The 27,053-nt window shown below is 41.6% G+C and overlaps 1 long non-coding RNA gene and 1 other non-coding gene across 2 annotated transcripts in view; both read left to right on the top strand.

The window, feature by feature from the left end:
- Positions 1–14,059: 14,059 nt before the first annotated feature.
- LOC138990399 (uncharacterized) overlaps positions 14,060–27,053 on the top strand; it is a 33,267-nt gene continuing 20,273 nt past the window's right edge. Inside the window, exon 1 of the long non-coding RNA XR_011466472.1 lies at positions 14,060–14,172. This is a non-coding gene — a long non-coding RNA (uncharacterized lncRNA). The remainder of the gene's footprint in view (positions 14,173–27,053) is intronic.
- On the top strand, positions 23,504–23,610 carry LOC138985087 (U6 spliceosomal RNA). The gene has a single exon (XR_011462350.1). It is a non-coding gene; the product is annotated as a U6 spliceosomal RNA (small nuclear RNA).

The raw sequence follows: 27,053 nt of genomic DNA, 5'->3' as shown, positions 1-27,053 counted from the left end.
CTGTTCAGGGTCACTATTAGCCACTAGCATTCTTGGGAGAATATGAAGAAATGCTTCTGCTAATAAAGGAAAATACAGGCCTAATACTTAAAAAAAAAATTTTTTTTTTACTTTGAAGTATGACTAAAAGACTAAAAGGTGGTTTTATATCTGTTTGACTCTTATTAAGAAGGGACAAGGGACCTCTTGTTTCCATGTATTGGTATAATACCTCTCGGGAAGATACTGGCCCCAAACTGCCTTTCACTCAGGCTGATTTCTTGAGCTCCTTGCTGGCTTAAAAAAAAATCCTGTTCCCATTTGCCTTTTATTCAGGCGGTTAATATTGCTGTTCTACCCCTTATCTGTACTCTGATGCAAACTGGGCTTCAGCAGCAAGATGACTATGAGAACAGGTCACTGAGGCTTGGTGAAGGGGCTGGAGATGGTCAAGCCTGCTCTTTCTAGAGCAGCTGGCTGAGTGCTTTGGGGCTGGAACACACACTGAACTGGAGGCTGTGTCACAGGAGCCTTAGGTAAGGCTGTGGTTGGGACCATGACTCAATCTAGCCACGCCACTGCAGAGGCCGATGAGAGGACATCAGAGTGGGAGAAAAAGCTTGCTAACCTGGGTGTTTTCCATAAAAGAACTAGTTGACTGAATTTTTCTTTTCCAATTGGTTGCTTTGCAGTTTAATGAAAAGGAATTTCTGAATGACTGGGTTGAGAATCTAGCACCTGACCCCACAGAAACCCTTGTCCCAAGTCACTCCTGTTTATCAACACTATTCACCAACCACCACCACAACCCTTCACAAAGGAAGAATCCTCACTGGATGTGATGCGGTTCATTTCATACATTTACTCAACAAATGTGTACTAAGAAGCCCTTCAAGTGGAACAGCTCTAGATGAGCAAGTTGGTAGGGGAGAAAAAGACTGTTGAAGGAGGTATAAGGGTAAAAATCATTGAAGTTGTAGCATTAGGAATATAACCTTCAGCCTTGGGAGACTCCAGATGCTAAAGGAAGCAAGTCCGCTTTTCTCTAGTGCCACGGGCTAGGACAGACTGTTTTTGGTAATGCAGCTGATGAAGATGATGAGCTGATGATGGAGGAGACGGTGGTGACCAGCCAGAAGGTGATCACTGGAGCTGCAAACAATTCTTTATATTTAGTTTATTATTTAACGGGCACACAAACCTGTTAAGTAGGAAACTGAGACTCAAAGAGGTTAAGTAACACCTAGTATTCAATAAATGGGAGAATGTGGATTCCAACTTCAGTCATCTGCTTCCGAAGCCCCTGGGACTATATGGCCTCTCTCACATGGTCTAATGGCTTATATTTGTGAGGCTATTTAATTTTCAAGTCAAAATTTGGTGATTTTCATTCACACATGTGAAAGTTGCATGACTATTTTTGAAACCAGATCTGGAAGCCCATTAAGATAGTCTTTTAAATACCTATTTAAATGCAACAGTCACAAGTGCGGTCTAAATACGAGTAATATTTGACGGGCTCCAAATCTCATTCTTCATATTCTCTTTATATCAGACCTCTTCAAGAGGTGCCACAGATATCATGCTTCAGATCCAAAAGGTGCTGCTCTCGAGGGCATTATGCTATGTGAAATGAGTCAGAGAAAGACAATACTGTATGATCTCACTTATACGTGGAATCTAAAAAATAACAAACTCAAAACAGAGATCAGATTTGCACTTGCCAGAGACAGGGGCAGTGGGTGAGGGGATTGGGTGAAAATGGTCCAAAGTTACAGTTACTTGCAGTTGTAAGATCCATAAGCCCTAGGGATGCAACATACAGCATGCTGACTACAGTTAACAGTACAGTATCGTATATTCAGACAGGGCTAAGAGTAGATCTTAAAAGGTTCTCATCACAAGGGAAACAAATTGTAATTATATGAGGTGATGAATGTTAACTAATCTTTTTTTTGGTAGTCATTTTGCAATATGCAAATTTGCAAACATGCAATTTGCATTATATTGCATAATTTGAATTTAGACAATGTTTTATGTCAATTCTATCTCAATAAAACTGGGGAGGGGAAGGTTGCCCTTTCCTCTGTGGACAGTATTGTCCCAAAGCTGGCCCTGTGGCCACTGTGGCAGTCATGGAGTCCATACACGTGACGCTTAGCAAGGAATGTCCTCAGAGGTCCAGACCCCGGCAGCGATTGAGGGAGAATGGGGAGGAAAGGCAAAGCGAGCAAAGCACAGGGCGAAAGAGAGAGAGAGAGAACCCTGCTCGCCTGTCTTCCTCTCCAGTCCCCGGAGCCAGCACCACAGTCACCTCATAAACAGCCATTTGTCACCGCCTCCCGGCTGGCCTCCTCCACCAGAGGCTGGCCTTGTCCCAAGCCCCTCAGCAGAGAGCTGCTCCCAGAAGGGGGCAAATGAGGTGTGTGGAGACAGAAGACCCAGAAGTCTTGGCTTCTGAAATATCTAAACTCGGGCAAGCCATGTGCCTCTCTGGGTCCTTCTGTTTCTTCCTCTGTGAAATGAAATAATGAGCAGGTGCCCTGCACCAAGTTGTAAATAGCTAATGAGATCATGTATTTTCAATAGCTTCACTGAGTTGTAATTGGCATATAAATAAACTGCATGTATTTGAGAAATAATGCATTTGAGAGAGCACTTGTATGGAATCTAGAAAGGTGGTACCGATGATTCTAAACGCAGGGCAGCAAGGAGACACAGACATAAAGAACAGACAGAAAAACACCAATACAGTATACTAACGCATATATATGGAATTTAGAAAGATGGTAACAATAACCCGGTGTACGAGACAGCAAAAGAGACACTGATGTATAGAACAGTCTTATGGACTCTGTTGGAGAGGGAGAGGGTGGGAATATTTGGGAGAATGGCATTGTAACATGTGTAATATCATGTATGAAACAAGTTGCCAGTCCAGGTTCGATGCACGATACTGGATGCTTGGGGCTGGTGCACTGGGATGACCCAGAGGGATGGTATGGGGAGGGAGGAGGGAGAAGGGTTCAGGATGGGGAGCACATGTATACCTGTGGCGGATTCATTTCAATGTTTGGCAAAACTAATACAATATTGTAAAGTTTAAAAATAAAATAAAATTAAGATAATGAAAAAAAAACAAAGAACAGACTTTCACACTCAGTGGGAGAAGGAGAGGGTGGGATGATTTGAGAGAACAGCATGGAAACATACACACTACCATATGTAAAATAGATGACCAGTGTGAGGTTGATGTATGAAGCAGGGCACCCAAAGCCGGTGTTCTGTGATAACCTGGTGGGATAAGGTGGGGAGAGAGGGAGGGATAGGGATTCAGGATGTAGGGGGACACATATATACCTGTGACTGATTCATATTGACGTATGGCAAAAACCATCACAATATTATAAAGCAATTATCCCCTAATTAAAATAATTTTTTTAAAGGAAGAGCACTTATAAACCACAAAACTTTCTTCTCTACCAGGCTCAGAATCTGCCAGCAGCACCTTAATTTTTTAACTCCGTTGAGCACTGAGGCTGCACCTTCTACCAATCACTGACCTAGGTACTAAGGATATTTCTGCGAGCAAGAGAGACAAGGTTCACAGTCCTCCATCCCACCTGCCCCCAAGAGAGCTCTCCCAGGTCGATGTTATTCTCCTGTGAGAGTCATCCTTCCCTAAGCAACACCCCCAGCCCCAGTTCTCTCTCCCACGACATCTCTTTCTATTCCTATTAACTAATTATCCTATCCCTCTTTTCCCCTGCAGCACTTGTAGGCTGTTTCCTATCATTTTATTTATTTTTTGTGTATTTATTTATTGGTTTTGTTTTGACCTCACTGCCCAACATGGCATGTGGGGTCTTAGTTCCCTGACCAAGGGTTGAACCCACAACCTCTGCAGTGGAAGCAGAATCTTAACTACTGGACTGCCAGGGAAGTCCCCTGTTTCATGTAATTTCATGTTGCAAAATTCTCACAGATGTAAGCATCATACAGGGATCTACCTTTGCCATATCCTCAAAACCCAGAATAGACATATGAAATAGTTCTTGATTTCAAGAGTCTATCAGAAAGGCAGGGCATGTGTGAGAAACTTGCTGAGGTAACAGAGCCCGTCATTGCCCCTCCACGTCACCTGCAGCCATGGACTGGTCAGTCCTACTGGGAGGATGGCACTAGCCAAGACAGACTGCTTCGCAGATTGTCCAAAGCCGACCCCAGGGGAAGCCACGCTCAAGGACATCTTCCTGCCGCCAGCAAAAGCAAGAGGAGTGTCTCCTAGCAACCAGATTCCAGTGGCTTCCTGTCCTCACAGCCTGCCCTGGGGGCTCACTGCTTTGTTGCCTTGAGGTTTGCATTTGGGCATTGCTGATCATCGCATTCACTCTCGACTGTGGAACTATAGGAATAAGATCTGATCTGCCGGCTAGCTGACTAATCTAGAGCTGAGAACCATCTCATTCATAAGATGCTTTCAGCAATCACATAATTTTCAGGGAACAGAATGTGTGCTCTTAGCTTAAAAAGGGCACATACATGTTTTTCAAGATTTTATTTATATCAGAGCAGTTAGTTTGAAAGCTACATAAGAAGGAAAAGTGTATATCCTTTCCATCAAATAATCAAAAAGTACTCAGACCTTTTCAAAAAAGATGCACCCTCATTCAAAACTGGTTATAGCAATAAACTTTAACATGGCAAATTCACAGATGCAGAAAGAAAGGCAAGTCAAATTTGAAGAAAATGACTCAAGGTCCTTAAAAGTTTTGATGGCTTAAAATTATATCTGCTGCCAAATGGCTGGCGTATCATTCATTCTTTCTTTTAGAGATTTTCAGCTTCAGTTCTGTTGTCCATCGTGCTACGTTTTTATGTCAGTGGGGTTAAATTCAGCAACTGATGCTGCTTTTTTAGTTTTCTCTTGTTCTTATCAAATATTCAGCAAGGCACAATGTGGTACTCATCTATTTTTTAAAAAAATTTATTCAGACTTCATGGCAAAGAGCTCAAAATGAACTCTAAATACAGTCTGTATTCCCAAAACTCTGTAAATGTGAGTTAATATTCTGATGACTTTTATCTTTCAAAAAGGAGAAGCCCAAGATAGCACGGTGAGTTGAGTGCTCAGAGGACTAGTCAACCCAGAACCTTGCCCAGCAGTGAATCCGGACTGGTGAGACTGCAAGCCTGTCCATTAAGGCAGGGAGCTGGAGCTGTGTGGAGTCATGAGCCCCCTTGGAGGCACCTCGTTTCCTCCCCTTTCCCTCCCCTTCTCCCAGCATTAAAGTCACAAGTCAAAGTTGAATTCTAATTGTTTTGATGGTGGTAGAATCTCACCAACCCAAGACTGAGTTTTCTCTTCTCAAGAAAAGTATACTGCTTATCAGCTTTCGTCTTTTCATCATCCACTTTTAAAATTTAGATTTGGATGTATTTTTTACTAAGGAGGTGTTGACTATTCCTACAGTCTCTCTCTGTCTTGTGGGCTCTTTGATGACCTCTTTTGGGGTTCTGCACACGTGTTTAAAGGTGCCATCATGTAGTCATGTAGTTAAAGCAGATCACACCTGCACCACCTTTGCCTGCCCTTAAGTGACCTTGTATGTGGATCAAGGTTTTCCTTATTGTCTCAGTTTGTTCTTTACCCCCTGAAATGGTCAGGAAACCTGTCATCTGGCTTGGGAGAATGACTATCTTTAAAGTCCGTGAAGAACTCTTGGTGAAAAGGAAAAAGTGCTCTGCCACCCACTTGTCTGAATTCTGCTTTTTAAGTCTTTCATCACCCGCCAGAAGCCTGGCGGGCTATAGTCAATAGGCTTGCAGAGTCGGACACGCCTGAAGCAACTGAACACACACACACACACACACACACACACACACGCAATGCCATTCACCTGTTGTTTTAATACTTAAGGTAAATTCATCTTAATCATGATTTTCCAACGGGGGAAAAAGTAATCCTAACTTCTCCCTTGGCTTTTTTCAAACATCTGCTTGTAGCCGTGGGAGGAACTGAGGTAGGCAAGGCCCTGGGAGGCAGGCCTGTGTCTCGCTCCCCTGAGTCTGGCAGGCATTCAAATCACTGTACAAGATGCTGATGACTCAAGACTTAACAGGTCTAGGTCCCAACCTTCATTATTTCCATTTTCATGATGGTTTACACTATAAATCATAAATGACCACATTGATTAGGAGCTCCATAAAACCAAACAGATTGGGAGGTAGTGTAGAACAGAAGTTGATTAACTGCATAAATTTTACATTCCCAGAGACCTGGGTTAAGCTTCCAGATCTGTCATTTACTAGCTGTGTGACCTTGGGAAAGTCACTTGACTTCTCTGAGCTACATATTTCTTACCTGTAAAAGATGAATTATGATAACTACCTATTTGAAGGCCAGTGTGAGGATGACATGAGATCATGTATCAAAGAGTTTAGCACAGTGTCTGTAACTACAGTTTATCGAATAACAAATGATGATCAGGGTGCTTTGATATGTGTTCCCAAATTAGATTATCTTATTGGTTATCTGTTACTTCTCTACAAAGCACTGCACTGCATATGGGACCCTTCTCCCCAAATCTGAGCTCCTCCTTTCCTCGGAAACTTTATACCTCAATTGCTAATTGAGATACTATATACAAACCCAGCCAAAACTAAATGAGCAGTTAGACACAGCTTTTCCTGGAGTGCTGGCCATTCTCAGGGAGTCAAGCACACCCTGGTGCCGACACTGACTTAGTTACTGCCCCTGGGTCACACCTGAGCAGCCAGGGCAGCCCGTGAAATAAGAGCCGCACTCACCTGACAAATGTTCAGTGCCGTCTACTTTGCACCAGCACGTGCTAGGTAATGGATAGGTTAGTCTCCCTAGGGTTAAAGGATCTTTTTGTGTATTTCATATAAACTAACTCTTTTAACCCTTCAAAAACATTAGGAGGGAGGTACTCTCATTTTACAGATGAAGAAGCTAAACACGAGGAGGTTAGACAACCTGTCTAAGGCCACACACGGAGTACGCAACAGAGTGAAGTCAGACCCAAGCAGTGTGGTTCTAGGGCCTGTCCTCTGGCCCCCACACCTTCCTGCCTTCTCACAGCATGTGAGACTGCTTTCTGACACATTGGCCACGTGAGGGGACCATTTCCTGCCTCTAGCTTGGTTCGTTTACTCCTCTTTTCAAAGATGGATTCCCTAGGTGAGAGGATTGGGGCTTGACTCTTTCAGCTTTGAACACTTCAGTAGGGCCGTAAAATCCCTGTGCACACTAGCTAGGCTCTCCACTGACCAAGACGTATGTCATCAGTTATCATATTTAAGGCAATCTCCCGCTCTTTTGAATAAGAATTACAAAACACACTTTGATGCATTCAAAATATCTATCTTAGCAGAGGTTTACTTCATAATCTAATAAAACATATTTCTAACTTGAAGGCTATTACAGTCTTTGAAATGTTATTTAAATTGTCCTAGACAGAAATTACTTATAAAATTGAACTGTCACTTTATAGCAGAATTAAAATTAATATGCTTTCCTGATTCCTGTACTTGCGCATAAATTCCCTTAAGTAAAATGCACTGAAATTTGGAGGGCTAAAATCTGAACCCTTTTCTCTGTCCAGTCTTATGTCTCTTGCAGTAAAAGGCAAAACATACGAATCATCAGTAACAACCAGGATGAAGGAAGAGTGTTTACTCCCAGCCTAAGATCACTTTCTTTGCAAGTTCTTCAGCTACATTAGAAAAATCATTTGAACAAGAGAAAAAAAGAAAAACCACCTCATGTCTGCAAATGGAAAACACTATAAAAAGACGAACATGGCCGCCCAGATGGTCTCAGGACATAAATTTTTCTTAAAGGATGACTGCTAGCCTTCAGTTGCTCTTTCTAGAACCCAGACCATCTTGTACACACAGTAGACAGACCAGGCACCAAGTTTTGCCCACAGTTAGCAAATGGCATCCAAAGAACAAAACTGCTCCCTTGAAGTTGAAATCAAAGAGCCCTGGTGAGCAGCCCCTGTGTGCATCGGAACCCGAGAGCGCACACGTGTGTGTGGTAGAGGCGATCCGGGGAAAGAGGCACGCTTCCCAGGCGCTGTTTTAAACAATGACAGACTCCAAAATCCAAACGTGATGTGTTTTGGAACATGCAACACACACGCGCACACACACACTTGTGAAAAATACTGCCAAAGCCCCTCAGAGCCAAAGTTTAGAAGAACACGTGCCCTGGATACAGCAACAGCAATTTCAAAATCACTCCATTTATGACTCCATGCCTCACACTTTGATCACTTTGGCACACCACTTAGGAAATAACAGAGCAAGAGAAATAGGAAGCTGAAGACAGAAAATGTAATTATAAAACAAAGCCACCCACCTTGCTTTTGGGGTCAGGAAGCACAATGGCCTTCTTTTGCAGCAAGAATGAACACCAGTGTGTTAAATGACTACAAGGATATTTAAAAGAAAAGGAAATGGTTCTTAAAAAAAAAAAAAAAAAAGCTGCAGTATCTGTCCTCATAGCAAGTCTTATCCCCCCAAAACCAAAATAAAATAAAAGCAGCATACTGTGGTTCTTTTGCACAAGGCAGAAAGCAGAGTCCTCCAGTGACTATTCCCCTGTTTTGCGAAACAAAACAAAAAGCAACAGTAAAAGGTGCGGTTTGCCAGAAGGGGTGGGGGGAGAGTTCCTTCAAACACCTCGAGCCCTTCTGGGGCCCTCCCGTGCCTTCTCTCGGCATGGGCTGGAGAACTCCTACGAGCAACACCAGTGTCACCATCGGCTGCTTACATGCCACAAAAGTACACTTAGAAATGAGAAGAAATTGACTGACACGGATATGCTGGGCCAGCCTCATTGCCACTAGAACAGCCTTAAATGCCCACACAAGGAGAATAAAAAGAAAAGCACTATTGCAATAGAATAATTTTTTTTTTTATTGAGACCGCGGAAAGTCACATGACCCTGCCTGTAGCCTTTTAGGAAAGCACCGAAATGGTACAGACAGACGCGGGGGCTGCCTCTTTCCTCCCGCCGCCTCTCAGCCCGTCTTGCCGCGTGTCCGCATTCTTCTGGGCGCATCTGTGGAGCTATTAAGTGGGATAATCCCTCTGGCCTTTGATACATTTCTGGACATGATTATTTCATTACTCGCAGTATATCAGTAGGATCATAATAAAAAGGACTTCTGACAACCTGCCAAGAGTTTTGTGGCCTTGTAAACACAAAAGTGCTCTAATAAAATTTTATTAAGTGTTAAAAAGTCATAAAAAGTGAAATAACATAAACTACAAAATTTACTGTCCTCAGCAAATGCTGAAAATATCGTCCACAGTAAAATTAAATTAGCATGTAATAGACACAGAAGCGGTGTGGAGTGGATTTAAAAGAGGATCCAGGGAAAATGACACTGTAACCCAATCTGGGTCACGGGGATTTAATTCGGATTCTTGTCCCTAAATGTGAATAAATGTGCTGATTACAGACAAGAGCTGCGGGGTTACTGGAGTCTCACACATTGTCAATACTTTGGAAGAAATAATATATTGCGGACTGTAATGAGCTCGGGGAGACGCGGCGAGCGTCGCGGGGACCGGGTGAGGCGCAGGGCGGCCACTAGGGTGCGCTGCGAGACCGGGAATCCCGCCGGGCGCCCCCGCCGCCGCGCCGCCCTGAGCCGCAAGCAGGCAGCCCTCGCCCCCCTCGAACTCGAATTTACGGTTCTTTTTTTTCCCCCCCACTTTACCCTCTCTCCTGTGACATTTTCTCCAAATCGGAAAATGAAGTGTAAGCCGAGCTTTGCCACAGGCGGCCTTCGGTCTCCACTTTCAGACTCGAGGTCCGAGAGTGGGATGCGCTGTCCGCCGCGGGGCTAACCCCGGGGAACTGGGTGGGGCCCCCGGCGCCGCGGGCCGGGCTGGGCCTCTCGGTCGACCGAGGCCGAGCAGCGCGTGAGGCCCGCGTCCGGCTCCGCCCGGGGCGCGGGTGCGCTGGGAGCGGGGCAAGCGGTCGGCCTCGAGACGGGTTCAAGTGCATCCCCGGGGTTTGAGCCCGCGGCGGTGGGAGCGAGCTCTCCCTCGTGCAGCCCCCTCTCTGGAGTCCAGCGTGGCGCGCCGCCCCGGGGACCCCTCTCCCCGGCCCTCCCCGTCGGGCTGGCCGTCGGCCTGGGACAGGGACTCAGCCCCGGGCTCACGGCCACGGGCTCTCCAAGTCCAACGTGGAGACTCCGCACGGAAAAGAAGTCCGACTTCTCTCCACGCTGCTTCGAGTGGAATCTGGAATCAGCAGGAAATTGCTGGAGAACCCAGCCCGCGCCTTTGCAGTCAGCCCTCGGTCTGGTGAAGAGAAGCAGCTCCCACCAAAGTCTTGCCTCCCCCTCCCCCTGAAAGCCCCGCGCAGGTTTGTAAAGAGGGGTGCGAGATCTGCAAAGGATTTGTCTTCCAGGAAGAAAGATGACGGTGACGGCGCCCAATGAAAGATGGGTGCTTTTAAGCTAGAGGTAACCACGGGCCACGTTTCGTAGTCCAAAAAGATGCAAACGCTGCCATCTGAAGAGTCAGTATCAGGAGTGAATTACTTGTAAGTTGGCGAAACAGGAAGTAAATGGGCAGTGACACATATCGGGGCATCATTTTTTCTCAGGGTTGTTCAAGGTTTTCAGCTGCATTTAAGAATGAGTTGCCTTTTGCAAGGAAGTAAATACTTTTAAGTAAACCACTTGCTAAAGCCCAGAAGAGGTAAGTTAAAGTTACCGCCTAAGATCCTTTAGTTTCCTATCGAGGCTTGTGCGGGTTACGAGGAAGAGAATACCTTGTATTTTTAATTTTCTAGATGGCAAGAGCATTTGATTTTTTGTGTGGCCAGGTAATGTCCCAGGCAAATGGAGAACCCGAGGATCTTTGGCTAAGCAGTATTCACTTGACACTTCTAGCTTAAAATAACTATCATTAACTTACAATGGGAATTATTGTCCATGTTTCAGACTTTTTGGTCTTATCTGAATGAAGTGTTCTTTAACAGTTTTTTTAAACAACGCTGTTGTTTGTTTTTTTTTTTAATCATTTGCAAAGTATTTGAAATCTGGCCTGGAGCATGGAGTTAAAAATCAAAACAATTTAAATGTGGTTTGACATTTGCTGTCAAAGACTTTGAGAACTAATAAAAACAGAATTAAAAAGAATGGATATAAATAATAAAATTTCTTTTTGACAACCGTGGCTGCTGGGGAGAAGGGACAGATGACATGGCGGTGACTTTGAGCCATTCCCTGCAGACAGCAGTTGTGAATGTGGTCAGTCAGTGCTCCTTTGAAAAATGAAGGACAAGAAGGTTTAAGGAGCAAATATAGAAACAAATATTTTACTGAATAGGATTTTCTCAAGAGTTCAGGCTAAAAGTTTTGTATTTAAAATTTCACGATAAACATTTCTTCGTTGATTTATTAAATTCAAAAGGAAACTTTATACTTGTGTTATTTTGTTCTATGTTCACATTTCAGATTAAAGTTCAGCTGTCCCTCAGGAAAAAAGTATTTCCATAACTACTAAAAACATCAGGATTAATATTTCTTTAACTCTCTGCAAGTAGATATCACTGAAGTAATTTTTTTTTTTATTTAACCAAGATTAGCACAACACTATTCAAAGGTTTGGTTTATTCCAAAACTATAAATGTAATCTAGATAAAATTGTAATATCAAAGGTTTTTGTGAAGAAACTTGGGAATGAATACATTTTATATGACTATTAAAGCATGTTTTAAACCCTATTCCCCCTTCCAAAGAAAAGTTAGAGTTTTCCATTCTATAGAAATATTATAATCAGGTATAAGAAAATTATTACTATAATAACATTTCTGTCAAGATGATGGATACTTTTGAACGTGTTATGAAGGAGAAAATATTTTTGGTTCTTCATGTATTTGAGGTACTTGAAAAGGCAAGAATTTTGTAAAAACATTTTACTATCAAAATATACAAGACCATTAAAACGTGCAAGTAATTAAATTCTAAGTGACTAAGAAGTATTTTTTTCCAATGGCTTTTTATTCTTTTAAATTTTTATGTATTCTTGAATGATTGCCTTTCAGCCGTTCCAAGTATTTTGTTATATTATCTATATAATAAAAATATAGTTGGCATGTGTTACATTTTACTTCCTGCATGAACAGTTGAGAAATATTTTAATCTTTTATATGTATATGGGATCAATTTGAACATGTGCCTTGTTGGAATAAAAAACAATCCCAAGTTCATTTTTCTCTCCAAAACTTGACATTGATCCTGATCTCTTAGTTTTTATGTACACAAACCGTTATGGAAATCAATTTGGACATGCCGGTTTATAGGGAAATTTTAAGCTGGTGCAAGTTTAATATGAAAGAATATATATTAAGATACGAAATAACTACTAGCCAAAATTAAATCAAGAGGTATATTTGTATCATTCACTTATTTAGATGAGTGAGAGTTTAAAAGGTAGTTTTGCACTCAGGAAAGATTTCCTTATACTCAGTATTTATGAATATCTAAATTATTCTCCCCTGCAACTTAAAAACTCAATAGCCAAATAACAAATTTATGTATTTTAAGGTGACTAAGGCTCAGGTTATAAGAAGCAGATTGGCTTCATGAAAGAAAGCAATATTTAAAATTGTACCTTAAAATATAAACTTGATTTCAGTTTCTGACAGAAATACTGTGACCAGATCATCAGTTTTCCAGATCATTTTTAAAGCAGCATGTAAAAACTACCTTTTCCACATTAGAAGTTCATATTTAAGTTTCCTTAACTGCAAAATCACTCTAAAACAGAGTGTTTTATGTTAAGGACCATTTCATGCGTTGGTCCCATTGATTACATATGAATGTATAAAAATCTTGTTTAAAAGACCAGTAAAAGTGAGGAAATTCCAAGTCAAGCTGGCTAATTCCATTCATAATTCATCCTGAGTGCCTGACTTAGGAAACTTGCACACAGTTTATAGCTATACATACGAAATAAGTTGACTTGTTTGGTAAACAGGGAATCAGAGTTAAATTTGACCTCTTTGCTCAGAAAGGCTTAAGTTGATACAACCATGGAATGTAGGTTAAGCTTTTTGTTTCCCCAGGAATTTTCCGATCTCAATTCTTTTTTGGATTCTCGCTTTTTGAAAACGTAAACACAGGACAACTTTTGCGTTCTGAGATGGGGCTGACTTTCACCCACCCGTTCCCTTCCTGCTCGCATATTTGTTCAGGAATTCTTCTCAGTGCTGGGGGAGCACAGAGGCCCTGCCATGAGAAAACAGCATTCACCAAATCTCTGTCCCCATTAGCTATCCTGGGCCCTCTTTTTATTCTGAGCAAACTGGGCAAGAATTTAGTACTTATACTCACATGGTTCAAACTGCTAGATCCACAGCCCGAAGTACTTTTGGCAGTTGGCAAGAAGTCCATCTAGACTTTGCATTCTGAGCTGGGAAAAACTACTGAAGAATCACATGCTTTGCCATTGAGGAACTTCAGTCTGTCTGTCAAACCTGAAACAATCCATCTGCTTGTTTTCCAAAGCTGCACTGCAGGGTGATGCCTTCTCTTAGTTTTGACGTTTAGGAATATGTTAAAACATGTTCATAACGGTTTCTTAAACATGCTGAGTAATTTGTAATTTTAAACCAGACAAATTTTAAGGGTGAAAACTGGCCTAGAGAGAGTCTTTACACAATAACTTCAAACTGCTGTGAACTTTTTAAATTGACTTTTTAAAATAAGATCTTGAAAATGTGGGTTTCTGGTGTCTACTCAGAATAGGAATCCTCAGAACCAGTTAATATTCACCAAACACGCTTCATTAAACTGGAACAAACATGATGTTGAATTCCTAGCTCCCCGTTTTCCTGAATGTAGGTCATTTTCTGTCCTTACAATTTAACGATTGAAGGGATTTCCTGTCTTTGAAGTACAGCAGTTTGTCACTTGTTTGGATTAGCCTCTTTAAAAGTTGGGGCTCCCGTCCTACGTTGAGAGACTTAGCGACTCCATGTTCTCTGGCTAGAGTTTCCCAGCTCACTAAAGGCAGTGATACCTGCCCGTGTGGGACTTTGCTTTACAAGTCGGTGCCTGCAGAGCCCATATTCCAGGTTGGAGCCTTCAGGAAAAGCCCAGAGTCATGCACTTACCTGGGTGAAGCCAAAAAGAGGTAAGCTATCATAATGAGGGGCCATATATCAAAATTCATAACTTTTGAGAACTGGAGTAACTTGTGTTCAGGCATTAGAGTCTCATGCTAAAACAGAACATAACAACTGAGGCCAAATGTGCCAGGTGGGTGAGACCCGTCTAAGAAATGACCGACATTTAAGTGTACTTTTTAAAAATGTACTATTTGTATTTGTGTGTGCACGCTCAGTTGTTCAGTCGTGTCTGACTCTTTGCAACCCTATGGACTATAGCCTGCCAGGCTCCTCTGTCCGTAGGATTTCCCAGGCACGATTACTGGAGTGGGTTGAAGATTTCCTTCTCCAGGGAATCTTCCCTACCTGGGGATAGAACCCAGGTCTCCTGTGTCTCCAGCATTGCAGGAAGAGTCTTTACGCTGTGCCTTTGGGGAAGCCCCCCCCCCTTTTTTTTTTTTAAGAATGCCCAATATTTCATCATCTCTTCTGATATGGATCCTAGTAGACTAGATCCAATATTTCTAGTGAAAATGTGCCTATTTAATTAGAAAATGTCATTCACAAATGACCGATGTGTTAGGAGACAGCAGTGAATTGCTTCTAGGAGCTGGAGCGATGCTTATTTTTGCCAAATAAGGCAACAGGCTCCAGATCTGTTTGTGAACTACAGCGCACCCTAGGTGAAATAAATGCAGTTTGTTGTTGTTCAGTCACTCAGTTGTGTCCAGCTCTTTGCGACCCCCATGGACTGCAGCATGCCAGCCTTCCCTGTCCTTCACTATCTCCTGGAGTTTGCTCAAACTCATGTCGATTGAGTCTGTGATGCCAACCAACCATCTTGTCCTCTGTATACAATACAACAGGTGAATGCTATTTGCATATATTTACATGACTCTGCTTACCTTGAGCATACCCACCAACTCATCACTGCCAAGACTCAACTTATTCTTTGTTTGCTAGAGCAGTTCCTTAATTGTTTGAAAGCCTGGGCAAGAATAAGGCATCTTCACAGTATTCCCCCTCCCCAAGAGCATTTTCTTTTTCTTTAAGTAAACCTTTAGAAGTTTAGGAATTGGAGGGCTTTCTCTTTGGGAAACTGGGCTCATGTGTGCGTGAAATTAAGATATTCTGATAAGTGAAGGGAAGGAAGTTAAAAGAGATTTCAGTACTGTTCTGGTTTAAGTTTGCGATCAAATAAGGTCATGATCAAACAGAGAAGAAAGGAGGTAGAAATTGAGCAAGTCAAAGAAAGAGGTATGAGGTTAAATTCTGCACGATCGTTTCATAATGAATTGGAATGAAATTCTGATGACTAGGCATTTTCTTTTTGTGGCTATCACTTTGACCCATTTAATTTCTCTGGAAGAAATCATAATCATTGTAACTGAGCTGCCCTGCTGGGCTGTTTTCTGGCTAGTAGCATTGGAACCAACTGGGAAAAAATGTATCATCACCACAGAACATCCGTCTAAAGGGCACACCTCTGTGTCTCTCACAAAGTAAGTAGCACTTGGTCCAGCCAAGGACATAGATTCATGCATCTGTCTGGTTTTTGTGAGTGTTCCACTGATCATCTTCCTGGTCCTTGCCCTAGCCAACGATTAGTATAAGCCGAGGATGTGCAGTATCAGAACAGATTCTCTAGCCACCAAATGAATAGTCTTGTCTTTATGTCACACACGTTTGCACCTTTCGTGTGGTTAAAATTAAAAATGTTCCAATTTTCCCTTGGTTACATCACAGATGCTAAGAGAACAGACAGGTGGAAATAGGATACTGAACAGCTGAATATCTCTGCAAACTTGAGCACTTAAAACAGTTTGAAGTCATGCGGTACTCTTTCTTTTTTTAATTGTCTTCAGTGAAACTCCAAAAACCCCATAATGTCTACCTTAAAAGCATCAGGAGTATTTTAATTGGGTAATAACCATCCATATTTTCCTTCTGATAAATTAAAAGTAATTAAGAATGAAATTTTATGATGATTATAAACTATTACTGACCCAAGGGACAAGAACAATTATGAAAAATATGTCCTACATATTTGGCATGAATATGAATTTAGACTTTTAAACCCTTCATCTTAAATGCTCAAGCAACTTATTAAAGCTTATAAAATAATATTCACATAATGATAACAGGGTAACTTATAATCATGATTGATATTATATCATCAATATTACTGCAGGCTCCATGCCAAGTAATGAAGCTGACTTGGTATTTGCCTGTTGGGCTGATGATAAAAATAGATGCACTATGAAAAAGATGAAAGACAATAATGGATTTTGTGTATCTGAAGTCCCTTTTGGTCAATGATTGTTTTTAAAATGCTTTTCATACAGATCACATCTCCTCTCCTCGTCTCCCTCCTGCTCCCTTTTCTTCTCTTGTTTTTATTTTTTTTTTCCTTCCTTTCTCCTTCATTACAAACCATTAGAAGGAAAAATGCTTTCTGAAAACCATGAAAAAATAGTGAATTTGACTTGTGACTGCTAATTACTGGGAGTGTTTGTTGTTGTTGTTTAGTTGCTAAGTCATGTCCAACTCTTTGTGACCTCATGGACTGTAGCCTGCCAGTCTCCTCAGTCCATGGGATTTCCCAGGGAAGAATACCGGAGTGGATTGTCATTTCCTTCTCCAGGGGATCTTCCTGATCCAGGGATCAAATCCACGTCTCTTGCATTAGCAGGCACATTCTTTACCACTGAGCCACCAGAGAAACCCCAAGTATTGTGAATGCTGCTGCTGCTAAGTCACTTCAGTCATGTCCGACTCTGTGCAACCTCATAGACGGCAGCCCACCAGGCTCCCCCGTCCCTGGGATTCTCCAGGCAAGAACACTGGCGTGGGTTGCCATTTCCTTCCCCAATGCATGAAAGTGAAAAGTGAAGTGAAGTTGTTCAGTCGTGTCCGACTCTTAGCAACCCCATGGACTGCAGCCCACCAGGCTCCTCCATCCATGGGATTTTCCAGGCAAGAGTACTGGAGTGGGGTGCCATTCCCTTCTCCAAGTATTGTGAATAGATCTGATCAAATCAAAACTTTATTATCTAGCAGCTGCATGAGGACAAATTCAACATACACGAATATGAATCCCCATCTGGGGCTAACCCATCAATGTTTAGACCAGCTTTGACCAAACCCAGGATGGGAGTCTTCTTTGAGAGCAAGAGAGTATCTAACTTTGAGTCAGAGCTACTTACTGCCCTCATGTTCAGTTTTGGATCATGACAAACTTTTTTTAACATACTGAAGATGACTGGGGCAATTGCCAAATTTCTACAACATGAGCAAAAATGGGCATTCTAATTGGAGGGGCTGCCTGTGTCCACATGTTACTTAGACCCAGCCTTGCAGAGCCTTACAAGCTGCCATTCAAACATTTACTATATGTTAGTGTTAAGCCCTTTCAAGTGTGTGTTTAACTGTAAATAGTTTGTTCCAGTGAAGCACTGGAACTTTCTGGCATGACTTGCCTCTGTTATGACTATATGGAATACCCAAAGACTGAGCCTCTCGATCCATGGGCCAGGGTTTTGCTCCCACTCCACTGTGTGACCTATGGCAAGTTACTTAACTTGTCTGAGCCTTTGTTTCCTCAGTTATAGACTGAGGGCAGTTGTTCCTCTTTGCAGCATTAGTTTGAGTATTGATTACTAATGAGTACTGAATGGCCTAATATTCATAAAGTGTCTGGAACACAGTTTGCAGCAAATATCTGTCACTGAAGTTGCAAGGAAAACAGGATTAAATCTTTGATCTCACAGTTTTCCATTACCTAAAAATTTAGAGAGCTTTCAAAAAGAGAGAGCCTCGAAATGCACGTTTGTAATACCAGTGTCTTGTTTGCACCCAGAAATAGAGTCTTGAACTCAGATTTGAGATTCAGTATCAGCCAAGCTTGCCTCCCCCTTTCACAACCTCCAGGAAAATACTTGTGCATAACAAAAAATGAGTTTAGTACTTTTCACTCCAATTGATCTTTACCAGACAAGTCAGGTCAAAAATTCACCAAAAGGCCCTGCAGTACACTATTTAAAGAAAATTTTTTAAAAAATGAAAATGAGGAAAAACAATTTGCTACTTTATTTGGAGACTGGCAGGTAATGTAAGAATAGCAGAACATATAGAGCTTTTTTTCCTAATTTGTATTTAAAAAAATAGTCTTCTGGGAAATGGCTTTTATGTGCCTAGATTCATTCCATGGTTAGTTTTTATGGCCAAGTTATAAACTCTTGACTATAAGCACCTAGAATAGAAATGCTGACACGCCTGTAACCAGAGCTGTGTGATTGACATCCCCATCATGTAACTGACACACAAAATAAACAGGATAATTGCAGCACAGTTTGAGCAACAGAGCAACATGTCCGAGCATATTGTAACAGTTTGACAAACGGCTCGATCTGGATCAGCAATGTGATTCCCATTTATTGTCTGTCTTAACAAAACCTCAAATCTTCACCAAAAGATAGAAAGGAGAGTTTATTGCAACATACTGTGAGTTTTGAACTGGAATCAAGAAACACCACACTGTTTCGTGTTGATCCATTCACTGGTCCTTGGGAGCTGAGGAAAAGACACTGGGAGAATATGTGAGTGAAGTAATCACTATTGAATCAGTACAAAACAACAGAAAGAAACGCTATAATATCTCCATCACGACCCACCCCCCACCCCCCAGCCCTAGAACTGTTCCTACATATTTCACTTCATTACCTTGGCTATAAATACCATCTTGAGGGTTTGGTTGTTTATACAGTCGGCCAAACCCCTGAATTTGGTTTTTTAGATCCTACTGTGTATTGTGGCAACTGCCTGATTTGCCTTTAAATTTTGGGTATTCTACCTTTATCCTTTACAAGTGTCTTGTCATATTAGAGAACTTTCCAGTCTCTTTTTTTTTCCTGGATCATTTTCATTCCACTAAATTATAGCTGGATAATCACACAAACGCTTAGTTCTTCTGCCTGGTTTTTCCTGGTTTTCTTTCCTGGTTTTACACATGAGCTAAATGTCCTCATGTGTAAAGTGAGACTCTTTATGTGTCATTCTAAGATGGCAAAATACCAATGTATAGTTAATAATCTGGACCTTCATCAATTGGTTTACATTGGAAGACCCTAGTATGTCTCATCTGTTCTCTAGGTGGGTGGGATGTGGAGGAGGGTTGGTCCTTGTTTGCAAGGAGAAGACATTCTACTCAGGGTCATGAGGTATCTGTTTATTCAAGAAAGTAGACCATTTGTGTGCAGTGTGTACCTGAGTGTCTCAAGAGATCAAAGGGAAGAAATATCAGTGAGGACAGAGCGAGCTCCTGACATGTTCTCTGGAGAGGTGGACTACACTTGTGCTCAGGAAGCAGGGGCAGCTTTGGATGGATGAAAAGAACATTTCCAGCGAGGAGCACATAGTGGGTGGAAATACTGAGGCGAGAATGAGCTCGTTCTGTCCCTAGAATTGTAAGGACCTGAAGAAATCGTTCCATTTGTATGTACCCTCTGTCCTTGCTATGTTTGTTCATTCAGAGTCATCCGGTTTTCCTGGAGAAATATTTGACAGTCTGCACACACTGAAGGGTCTGCTTCCTTGAAACTTTTCATCTGACTTCTCTCAAATCTGCTTAAAATGCTATTCTGGATTATGCCATCTCCCTGCTTAGAACCCCTGCCTGACTGTGTACTGCTCAGTCTCCGTAACCTCCCCACTCCCACCCGTGCCCATCCTGTGAGCTTCATTGCACCTCCAGATGCATCTCACTTCTCACAATCTGGCTGCAGCCACCTGGAACTGCCCGTATTTTCTCTTGTCTCCTGCCCTTCCTGTAAGCTCAGATCTCAGCTTAAACATCGGGAGACCAGATAAGGCTCCTTGGCTGCTCACCCTTGCAGCTCCCTACAGGAAGCAGGTTTCATTTGAATTTCTTCCTTAAAAACTGTCTTTCCCATGAGACTAGACACTTCTTGCAATGAGACACCATGTTTGGCTTGATCATGAGTGGCTGGCACAGAGCCTGGCACCATCCATTCATTCAAAACTTCCTATTAAGTCCCAGGTCTTAATACAACCGGGAGCAAAATAAAGAAGCACTGTCCGTTCTTAACATTCTGTTTGGGGACCAAACACAAAACAACCTAAAAATAAAATTTATAACGTGTATATATTTATATTATAGCAGTAAATGCTCAGGAGTAAAGCAAAGCCAAGAAGGAAGACAGAACGTGTCTAGTACAGAAAACTCTAGGCAGGCGGCCAGGGAAGAGGGCCTTGCTAAGACAGATGCACACAACCGAACAGAGACCTGGAAGGAACGGAGGAAATGAGGGGCTGAGCCATACAGATGCTGAGGAAGAGCAGGTGGACTGCGGAAACAGCAGGTGCAAAGGCCAGTCTGGGGCACCTTGGGAGTACTCAGAGGTCAGTGGGCTGGAGTGCAGAGAGTCAGGAGGAGAGAGGGAGAGGCGTGATCAAAACGAGGAGACAGCAAGGGAAGGACAATAATAATGCACAGAAATAAATGGGTGTAGGACTGTTGTTATGCTATTATTTCTAGTCTTTGGACTAGAAGACCCAAAGAGAATAGACTATGTCCTTTACTGCTTTAAAAGACTATTTTAAATGACTTTTTAATGCTTTAAAATAATGCCAGTAATTCAACATGGAACAAAGCCTGCTCTCATTAGCTTACTGAGTGAAAGGACATCAATGCAATCAAGCCTCCTCCTCCAGCCCCAGGATCTTAATACAAAATGCAGAGGGGCCACGTATCACGTAGTGAGCCCATGACCCCAACTCCTGTCTTTGCAGGAGATTAACACGTGGAGGTGAAAGAACATAAATGTAGGCAACTTCATGACCAAGGTTTTCATTTTAGAATCACCTTCAGAGGGAAGGCAAGAAAGCACGCAGTTATCTCATCACAACCGTATAGAAAATAGCTGTGGTTTTGTTCTTATTTTGACTCAGTTCTTCGGGGCTTTATTCTTTGGCCACTCCTGGTGTCATTAGTAATTAATCTTTTCTCCAGGTGACACTTAGCATCTTAACTAATGAAATACCCCTTGCCCAGGAAAGGGTTCAGCTCTGCCAGAAAGTGAATGTAAGCAGAAGGAATTCCTGCTCTGAACCCCACCCCCACCCCCAGAGCTACAGACTCCTGAGTTCATGACTTGTGGGTCACACACATCCCTCTGTCCTGGACACCTGGGCCGGGCCTGCCGTGCAGAGCGTCTCTCAGCACGCCTGCCAGCTCCGTCAGTACCCACCGCACAGCAGCTTTCCTTCTCTCAACACTTGGCTGCCCGCCATGCTGACCCCAGGAACAGAGCCTCCTAAGAAAAAGGTAGGTAAGAAATGAGGGCAGCACACACACCAAGTCTTCCTCCAGACCAGCCAGCTCTCCTCATGAGAACAGCTTTCCAAGCCTAGGGCTTGGTTCCAGCACCATTACAACAAATAAAAACCTTTATAACATTTGTCCACAATCGAAGCCACAGGAAAATTCTGACTGCACAGCACATGACATGGTGTGGAGAGTATAAGCACACTAGAGAAAGACGTATTACTATGCAAAAGCTACTGATGCACAAGACCTTCATAACAAGCAGGAAATGTGCAAAGACAAATACCTGTGCGGAAGATAACAGCTGTCTCTGTTGTGACCCAAGGCTCAAAGAGCAGCTTGTGAGACACTGGCTGCTTCTCAACACAGCGTTATTTCCCTGGCGTGTGATTGAATTGGGGGCCTTCCTTGCTTTTCTCTGGTCTCCTTCTTTTGTCATTGTTCATGAAGGTAGTTGAGCTTCGGTTTGGTCTGGAATCCCGTGGCACTTAGAGCTATAAGATCAAAGTCCATCATAGGCATTTGGGTTGGTGCCAGCAAAGTTCAGGCTGGGCTTCAAATGGGGCTTGAGTGCCTCTTGGCCACGGTTAAAGGCTGGCTGGGTTTGATCTTGAACTGGGGAGTCTCAGCTCCCTGATTGATAAACCCTGCTCGGCAGAGCTCTGCTTTAATTAACTTGGCCCTTGGGTTGGTTGGATTTCCTGTGTTTCAGCACCTCCCTAGGTGTAACCTTATCTCTCCATTTTCTACCCATGATGGATCTGAAACACCACAGGTGAGGTTTCTCTTTGACTCAACAGCTGGATTACTTCCAGGTTTCCCCACCACAGAAGAGAAGTCCCAAACTCTAGCAGTTCTTATCATCTGACACTTTATGGGGCAGCCACTGTGGGTGAGATGCTAATATGGTTAGACATGGTTCCAGTAAACTGAACTTACTGCTTGAAAGTGTATTCATCTACAATGTGTAAATGTTAGGGACAATGGATGTAAACAAATGATAGATGGTGTTTAGGGGGGAGGTGACAGCAAGGTGTCTCTCAGAAGCTTGGAAAGAGGGCAAGTGGTTGACCTTTAAGCATTAAGCTACTTAAATAACTGCATAAGTAAAGGAGGCAAAGGTTTCATTAATCCTTCGGGAAAAATGATTTAGAGGGAACAGGAGGATAGCCCAGCACCCTGAGGAACACACGTCCTGCAAGATGCTTCTCAGGTCAGTTTGGGACAATCTTTGATAGTCATAATGCTCATTTCACTTTGTTTACACTTGTATATCTATCAAACTTTAAAAAAAAAAAAATGAACCTCCATCACCTCCCTAAGTTTCTTGGGTTTTTTTGTTTGTTTTTAAAATCACAGCACACCACAGGAAGAACTGATTTATAAAGCATACCTACTGTGGGAATACAGCGGGACCCAAGCTTTTAGCTTGGAGAAAGAAGACACCATCGGATGAGTGAGGTGTTCCAGGCGCAAAGTACCTAATCAGAGGCAGAGTTTTGTGACTTGTCCAGAGCAGCCCCAGGCAAGAAAGGGTGGGGTGAAGAGGAAAATCACTCTTAGTCATCAGAGATTTTGTGTGTGTGTGTCTGGGTGTTCATGTGTGTATGTGTGATTGAAAGAGAGAGAGACAATTGAAACATCTTCCAACACTATACAGAGTCCCTTTGAAGATTTCTGAATAATGACACAGCTTCACAGATATGGTGACACAAGGCAAGTGTTGTCATGGACAGGGGAAAAGGTATTATGCCCTTTGGGAAGGGGTATCATCCACAAATAGTTAACATTTTCATTTAGCCATCAGTGTCTCTTGATTTAACTAGCATATGACCATCTCTGAATACCCTAAAAAGATCTGGTCCTGAAAACTTCAGGAGACAGATGATGGTGAGAGTTGCACAATAATGTGAATGTACTTAGTGCCACTGAACCATACAGTTCAATATGGTTTTATATTATGTGACTTTTCCCACAATTAAAAAAAAAAACACATTAAAAAAGATCTGGCCATGCTCGCTTTGGCAGCACATATACTAAAATTGGAACGATACAGAGAAGATTAGCATGGCCCCTGTGCAAGGAAGACATGCAAATTCGTGAAGCGTTCCATATTTTTAGGTGCAAAAATCCTTAACAAAATTCTAGCAATCAGAATCCAACAACACATTAAAAAGATCATACACCATGACCAAGTGGGCTTTATCCCAGGGATGCAAGGATTCTTCAATATCCGCAAATCAATGTAATACACCACATTAACAAATTGAAAAATAAAAACCATATGATTATCTCAATAGATGCAGAGAAAGCCTTTGACAAAATTCAACATCCATTTATGATAAAAACTCTCCAGAAAGCAGGAATAGAAGGAACATACCTCAACATAATAAAAGCTATATATGAAAAACCCACAGCAAACATTATCCTCAATGGTGAAAAACTGAAAGCATTTTCCCTAAAGTCAGGAATAAGACAAGGGTGCCCACTCTCACCACTACTATTCAACATAGTTTTGGAAGTTTTGGCCACAGCAATCAGAGCAGAAAAAGAAATAAAAGGAATCCAAATTGGAAAAGAAGAAGTAAAACTCTCACTGTTTGCAGATGACATGATCCTCTACATAGAAAATCCTAAAGACTCCACCAGAAAATTACTAGAACTAATCAATAATTATAGTAAAGTTGCAGGATATAAAATCAACACACAGAAATCCCTTGCATTCCTATATACTAATAATGAGAAAATAGAGAAATTAAGGAAACAATTCCATTCACCATTGCAACAAAAAGAATAAAATACTTAGGAATATATCTACCTAAAGAAACTAAAGACCTATATATAGAAAACTATAAAACACTGGTGAAAGAAATCAAAGAGGATACTAATAGATGGAGAAATATACCATGTTCATGGATTGGAAGAATCAATATAGTGAAAATGAATATACTACCCAAAGCAATTTATAGATTCAATGCAATCCCTATCAAGCTACCAACGGTATTCTTCACAGAGCTAGAACAAATAATTTCATAATTTGTATGGAAATACAAAAAACCTCGAATAGCCAAAGCAATCTTGAGAAAGAAGAATGGAACTGGAGGAATCAACCTGCCTGACTTCAGGCTCTACTACAAAGCCACAGTCATCAAGACAGTATGGTACTGGCACAAAGACAGAAATATAGATCAATGGAACAAAATAGAAAGCCCAGAGATAAACCCACGCACCTATGGACACCTTATCTTTGACAAAGGAGGCAAGAATATACAATGGATTAAAGACAATCTCTTTAACAAGTGGTGCTGGGAAAACTGGTCAACCACTTGTAAAAGAATGAAACTAGAACACTTTCTAACACCATATACAAAAATAAACTCAAAATGGATTAAAGATCTCAATGTAAGACCAGAAACTATAAAACTCCTAGAGGAGAACATAGGCAAAACACTCTCCGACATACATCACAGCAGGATCCTCTATGACCCACCTCCCAGAATATTGGAAATAAAAGCAAAAATAAACAAATGGGACCTAATTAAACTTAAAAGCTTATGCACAACAAAGGAAACTCTAAGCAAGGTGAAAAGACAGCTTTCAGAATGGGAGAAAATAATAGCAAATGAAGCAACTGACAGACAACTAATCTCAAAAATATACAAGCAACTCCTACAGCTCAATTCCAGAAAAATAAATGACCCAATCAAAAAATGGGCCAAAGAACTAAATAGACATTTCTCCAAAGAAGACATACAGATGGCTAACAAACACGTGAAAAGATGCTCAACATCGCTCATTATCAGAGAAATGCAAATCAAAACCACTATGAGGTACCATTTCACACCAGTCAGAATGGCTGCAATCCAAAAGTCTACAAGCAATAAATGCTGGAGAGGGTGTGGAGAAAAGGGAACCCTCTTACACTGTTGGTGGGAATGCAAACTAGTACAGCCACTATGGAGAACAGTGTGGAGATTCCTTAAAAAACTGGAAATAGAACTGCCTTATGACCTAGCAATCCCACTGTTGGGGATACACACTGAGGAAACCAGAATTGAAAGAGACACGTGTACCCCAATGTTCATCACAGCACTGTTTATAATAGCCAGGACATGGAAGCAACCTAGATGTCCATCAGCAGATGAATGGATAAGAAAGCAGTGGTACATATACACAATGGAGTATTACTCAGCCATTAAAAAGAATACATTTGAATCAGTTCTAATGAGGTGGATGAAACTGGAGCCTGTTATACAGAGTGAAGTAAGCCAGAAAGAAAAACACCAATACAGTATACTAATGCATATATATGGAATTTAGAAAGATGGTAACAATAACGCTATATACGAGACAGCAAAAGAGACACTGATGTATAGAACAGTCTTGTGGACTCTGTGGGAGAGGGAGAGGGTGGGATGATTTGGGAGAATGGCCTTGAAACATGAATAACATCATATATAAAACGAGTTGCCAGTCCAGGTTTGATGAATGATACTGGTTGCTTGGGACTGGTGCACTGGGATGACTCAGAGGGATGGTATGGGGATGGAGGAGGGAGGAGGGTTCAGGATGGGGAACACGTGTATACCTGTGGCAGATTCATGTTGATATATGGCAAAACCAATACAATATTGTAAAGTTAAAAAAATAATAAATAAAAGATCTGGCCTAAATCACAACTTTGCCACTTACTAGAATTTAGAATACAGAAAATAGAAATAGACTGGAATCTATGGCTCAATTTCTTCATTTGCATATTGGGGTTAATAAAGCATGGGATTACTGTAAGTATTATACAATATATGCTTAGCCCATTAACATCATAAGCACTCCATAAAGATATTTAACTTTAAATTTTATTTCTACAATGATTTTTATTTCAGAGATTGACAGACATCAACATGTTTTCCAATGTGCTAGAGCTCTTTAACATGTTCCTCAAAAGGCCAGAGTTAATAAAACTACGTCACTTTCTTTTACTCACCATATAACATGATGCCATGAAGCTTTCGCAGCAGTCACTCACAAGTGTCACTCATCTTGCAAAACCCAAAGAGGATATAATTATAGTCTCTGCTTTAAGAATTTTTTCTCCCTGATAGTATCTGTGATATCAACATCATTACACTGGCAATGAAGGTCACAGTGGATTTTTTTTTTCCTGAAAGATAAGAACACAGGTAAGGATATGGTTATTTAGGAGTCACATCTTTTCTTTTAGAAGACCAAATATTTGTGAGTGATGTTGAGTTGGGAACATAAGAAATCAGCTCTCTGATCTTGGCCCTCCTGGCCAAATACACAGAGTTGGGCTTGAACAAGTAAACACTTTTAAATTTATTTTTATATATTTAAAACTCTGTTAGATGTATTTCTGTATAAATAGACATCATGCTTTCCAATAAACAGGCTCAAAAGGTAAAAAAGCAACCTTTGACTTGGTGACCCTGGGCACACAAACATGACAATGCTGGTAAAATGCATTTTCTGGTGCCAGTCATGTGCAATAGAAGGAACAAGGAAGCACATATTAGGGATGGCTTTCATGCTCCCAAGCGACCC

This window comes from Bos mutus, chromosome 2 (assembly GCF_027580195.1).
Source record: "Bos mutus isolate GX-2022 chromosome 2, NWIPB_WYAK_1.1, whole genome shotgun sequence".
NCBI lineage: Eukaryota > Metazoa > Chordata > Mammalia > Artiodactyla > Bovidae > Bos > Bos mutus.
Note: the sequence above shows the minus strand (reverse complement) of the source record. Positions and strands in the feature narration are given on the sequence as shown.